This window comes from Chenopodium album, chromosome 2 (genome assembly GCF_948465745.1).
Source record: "Chenopodium album chromosome 2, dcCheAlbu1.1, whole genome shotgun sequence".
In the NCBI taxonomy this organism is placed as follows: domain Eukaryota; kingdom Viridiplantae; phylum Streptophyta; class Magnoliopsida; order Caryophyllales; family Amaranthaceae; genus Chenopodium; species Chenopodium album.
The window spans coordinates 15,989,053-15,994,868 of NC_137835.1; the positions used below are offsets into that span (position 1 = coordinate 15,989,053).

A 5,816-nucleotide genomic window follows, 5' to 3' on the forward strand; every position below is an offset into this window, starting at 1 on the left:
TTGATAAATTGACTTTTGTAGACTTTTCAGAGTTTTAATTAAAATCAAATAGCATTTTTGAGGAAAATATACGATTTTATCCTCCAGTACGGCAAACTTATCTGATTTTCGAAAACACATCAAAAACAGGCTTGGCGTCTGACTCCAGGCATTGGCGCCTGGAGCTAGGCCTGGCGCCAGCCATTGGCGCCTGACGCTAGTGTTGGCGCCAGGCGCCAGTTAGCCAGGGTTGGCGCCAGCTCTGTTTCAGTTGCGCCAGGACTCTGTTATGTTATTTTATCATTTTGGCTGATTTCTCTATAAATAACGACGTAAAAACTCCGTTTTCATTCACCTACAACTAGTTTTCATTCATGAATATTCTCATTCTCTTTAATCATTCACCATCTCTTTCTCTCTTTTTTCTAAACTTGCTTTTTACATACAAAATTCCGCATTCACAAGATCTAAAAACACCTAGCCATATTCGAAGTTGCCTTCGCCCTAGACGTGAAAGGTTTAATTTATGAGGGTTTGGTCCAAAATCTCTATTTCAATTATTTAATTTAACTGTTTGATTATTATTTTCCTTGAAGTTACTAACGTGTGTATTTTTTTATTAGAAAGAGGTACGAGGCATCGAAGTAAGTACTTTAATGATTTATTGATGTTATGATGTAGAAATCATGTTTATATTGTTATTATGATATTCCTAGTATCATGTCTAGGGTAATTTTAATATTAAATATGATTGTTACGATGCTTCCTATGTTCTTCCTAATATTTATGATTATTAGTATCATGTTAGGGTTAAAGATTTGATTTTTATTGCTTAGTGACGTGCTAGGGTTTGTTATTAATCTTGTTAGTATCATGCCTAGGATCTTGCTATTTTTATTATGCTTTAACATGAACATGATTATGATTATAATTTATGATTATTATTATTATTATTATTATTATTATTATTATTATTATTATTATTATTATTATTATTATTATTATTATTATTATTATTATTATTATTATTATTATTATTATTATTATTTTGATGATTATTATTTTAATATGATGATTATTATTATTATTATGATTATTATTTTTATGATTATTATTATCTTGATGATGATTATAATTTTATTGTCATGATATTTAATATTATTATGTTGCTTGATGATATTTTTTATTCATTGCTTGATCACGCTTTTATGCATGTTTAAAGGGAATTTGTACTTGTAATCACGCTTAATAAGATATTTAATAATCTTGTTTAGGGTTAATTGTGATTATAATTCAAGTGATCGCCAACAATAGTTTTATTTGTGCATTAAAATTCAACCAACATAGATAAACAGGTTTAGGGTTAATCCTATTGATTGTATGTTAATCAAAAAGCGCACATGAATACGATCTGAACAAAGTAGAGGTCTATTATTAGGGCAGGTTCAATCTCTTTTAGGTTGGATTTGTACCTTCATCCTTGAACCCTTATTTGGTTCTAGACCTTATGGAGTTGACGATCTCTTGGATCGTTAAGGGGTGTAACCTTCACCCTGTGAATGGTTTATAAGTTCCTAAAACTTGTTGGCGACTCTTTTGTTCTATCTTCTTCCCTTTTGGACGCCACCGTACTTTAGTGTATGATCACAGTGGGGTTCAAGCTAGGGGTTAACGCTTGAAATATTCCCCACAACTATCGATAACTCAAACATTTAAATAAAGAAAACCTTATGGACATTATTCTAGAACTTCAAGAGGATTGTAAAGAACTAAATAGGTCGAAGTTCCAAACTGATCAAGCTTTAAAAATCCACAAAGAACATAGTGAATGGGTTGATAATATGAAAACTGATGTTCAAACTACATTCTTTGATTTATATGATAAAAATGTCCTTCTATAAGAACAAGTTGAAAAACTAAAACATGACAATATTCTGTTAAATGTAGAGCTAGCCCAGCTAAAACTTGGAATTGACTTTTCTAACACTGAAGTTCCTATTGCAAACCAACTTCCAAATTTTGAGAAATTGAAATCAGATTTGGAAGAAGTTAAAATAAAAAATCAATCCTTGGAGGAGGAACTTGCTAGAGCCACGAAAGGCAAAGAAGTGATTAAAAATGGAATTCCATCTTGGATAGCTAATGCTCCAAACAAGAATAAAGAAGGACTAGGATATAAAAAGAAGTCTAGGAGAAATAGGAAGTATGTAGATCTACCCAGTCAAAAACTATGTCACTACTGGGGTGGTACAGGACATCTTCGAGCTACATGTCCTAAGAGAATTAAAGATACTCTTAAGAATACTGAGCATGCTAAACAGGTCTGGATGAAGAAATCTGACTCTTCTTCCAAAACAGTGGAACCCAAGGAAACCTGGGTTCCAGAAACTAACGCTTAGTTTTCATGCAGGTTCCAGTAAGGGGGAACAACACTTGGTACCTCAACAGTGGTTGTTCTAAGCACATGACTGGAGACAAATCTAAATTTCTCTCACTGGATGCCTACTATGGAGGAACTGTGACCTTTGGTGATAATAAGAAAGGTGAAATCATTGCTATAGGTAAAGTAGGAAGGTCAAGTTCCCATGCTATTGAAAATGTTTTTTTAGTCGAGAGTCTTAAACACAACTTGTTAAGTATTTATCAATTTTGTGATAAAGGTAACTCAGTTAGCTTTACTTCTAATCTCTGTAGAATCATTAACAATGACACTAACAATATTATTCTTGAAGGAACCAGAAAGGGGAACACATATATTGTGGATCTCAATGAAGTTCCAAGTAGTAGTTTGACTTGCCTTAGTGTCATTGAGAATGATCCCTTATTATGGCACAAACGATTTGGCCATGCTAGTTTTTCTTTGCTTGATAAACTCAGGTTGAAAGAACTTGTGGATGGACTTCCATCCATCAAGTTCCTAAAAGATAAAGTCTGCAGTGCATGTGTTAAAGGTAAGCAGACGCGAATATCTTTTAAATCTAAGAATATGGTAAGCACCACAAAACCATTGGAACTTATTCATATGGATTTGTGTGGTCCTATGAGGATACAAAGCAGGAGTGGAAAAAGATATGTGTTGGTTATTGTAGATGATTTTTCCAGATATACCTGGGTTTTCTTTCTTGTAAGCAAGGATGATACGTTTGATCACTTTGTTGCCTTTCTGAAGAAAGAACAGAGAAGAACATGTCATCAATTAGTCCAATTGAGGTCAGATCATGGAACTGAGTTCGAAAACTCAAAATTTGATGAGTTTTGTGATTAACATGGAATGGATCACAACTTCTCTGCTCCAGGACTCCACAACAAAATGGAGTGGTTGAACGGAAAAACAGAAGCTTGGAAGACATGGCAAGAACTATGCTGATTTCTAGTGGACTGCCTAGGAACTTCTGGGTAGAAGCAGTAAACACAACATGTTACATATTGAATAGAGTTTCTATTCGAGCAATAACCTACAAGACACCTTATGAGCTAATGAAAGGAAGAAAACCAAATATTTCTTATGGAAGGAGAAACTTGGGAAAATTTGATGAAAGGAGTGATGAGGCTGTATTCTTAGGATATGCCTCAAATAGTAAAGCTTATAGAGTTTACAATAAAAGAACAATGTGTGTTGAAGAGTCTGTACATATAATTTTTGATGAAACTAACTATGTGATTGATGTACAGGATGATGATGATGATTTCGAAATAGGGTTGGTAAGAAGACATGACCCTGATGAGGAATCAACTGTATCCATGAAGCAACAAGATAAGAATCCTGTAGCTGAAAATCAAACAGCAACTGAAACAGAAGTTCCTCAAGAGAAACACCCAAAGCTTGAGAATCCAGAACCACTGAATCAAGAGACAGAAGACAATGGTGCTGAACCAGAAAGACTGTATCCAATCAAAGATTTTACCCCTAAAAGTTGGAAACATCAAAAGTCTCACCCAGTGGATATGATTATGAGTGACATAACCAAAGGAACTCAGACTCGGTCCCAGCTGAGAAACTTTTGTGCATTTTTCTCGTTCCTATCTACTTTGGAACCAAAGAACTGTGATGAAGCCTTACAAGATGCAGATTGGATAATGGCCATGCAAGCTAAACTAGGTGAATTTGAAAGAAACAAAGTTTGGCACCTAGTTCCTAGACCGGAACACCAGAAAGTCATATGACTAAAGTGGGTGTACAGGAACAAGCTTGATGAACATGGAATCATTGTGAGAAACAAGGAAAGGCTGGTTGTCAAGGGGTACAATCAACAAGAAGGCATATCCTTTGATGAAACATTTGCTCCAGTTGACAAGTTAGAAGTTATACGCATTCTTATTGCTTTTGCAGCTTTTATGGAAATTAAGTTGTTTCAGATGGACGTCAAATGTGCCTTTTTAAATGGTCTATTAAAAGAGGACGTCTATATGGAACAACCTCCTGGATTTGAAGATCCAGAATTCTTAAATCATGTCTATAAACTTGACAAAGCTCTCTATGGGCTGAAACAAGCTCCAAGGGCATGGTATGAGAGATTGTCCAAGTTCCTATTAGATAATGATTTTAAAAGAGGAAAAATAGACAAAACATTGTTTTTGAAATCTAAAGGAACTGACGTTTTAGTTGTGCAAATATATGTAGATGATATTATTTTTGGTGCAACTAACGAATCTTTGGTGAAGTATTTTGCTGACCTTATGAGTGGTGAGTTCGAGATGAGCATGATGGGTGAGCTGAACTTCTTTCTTGGATTGCAAATTAAGCAAATTGAGAAAGGAATAATGATTCACAACCAAAAGTATGTGAAGGAACTCATAAAGAAATATAAGATGGAAAGTTCCAAAACTATAAGAACACCTATGGGAACTAACATCAGACTAGATGTAGACACAGCTGGAACTTGCATAGATCAGAAGATGTATAGAGCTATGATAGGTTCCTTATTATATCTAATTGCTAGTAGACCTGACATATCGTTTAGTGTAGGCTTATGTGCGAGGTTCCAAGCCAATCCAAAGGAATCTCATCTCAAGGCAGTTAAGAGGATACTTAGGTACCTCAAAGGAACTAATGATTTATGTCTCTACTATCCAAGAAATGAATCAATATATTTAGTTGGATACAAAGATGCTGACTATGCAGGTGATCTAGTGAATAGAAAGAGCACATCAGGTATGACTCAATTTCTTGGACCATGCTTAGTTTCTTGGGGTTCCAAGAAACAGAATACAATTGCTTTGTCCACAGCAGAAGCTGAATATGTAGCTACTGCAGCTTGTTGCTCACAAATGATGTGGATAAAACAACAAATATGTGATTTTGGTTTAGAATTTGCATGTGTTCCAATTTATTGTGACAATACTAGTGCTATCTGTATTTCTAAAGATCCAGTGCAACATTCTAAGGTTAAGCATATCCACATTAGACATCACTTCTTAAAAGATAATGTGGAAAAAGGCTATATTAAGTTTAAATTTTGTCCTACTGATAATCAAATTGCTGATATTCTAACTAAGCCTTTGAGCAGAGAACGCTTTAATTTGAGAACATGAGACTGGAACTTGGTATGATCAAGCTGAATTGATTGCAACTGAAGTTCCTAGATATGGCATTGTCAATTAACAAGATTAATTAGAAGAATAAAACATCTATCACAAACTTGGTATGATAAACATAACGGGAATGTCACCGTTGGTAAACTCTTGGAGGTTAGTGCAATTCACACTTATTTAAAACTGTACATATTATTTAAGGCAATGTAGAGAGGACGAACCTGAAGAAGGGAAGGAAAATTATGAGGGGGAAGAAGATGAGAAAGCTATGGGAAAACAAGCTGAAAGGTATGTTGTAGGCTATA

General features: G+C 34.6%; 1 pseudogene; it reads left to right on the top strand.

Moving 5' to 3' along the window:
• Positions 1-4,788: 4,788 nt before the first annotated feature.
• Positions 4,789-5,511, top strand: LOC145569364 (secreted RxLR effector protein 161 pseudogene; annotated as a pseudogene).
• The last annotated feature ends 305 nt before the right edge of the window (positions 5,512-5,816 follow it).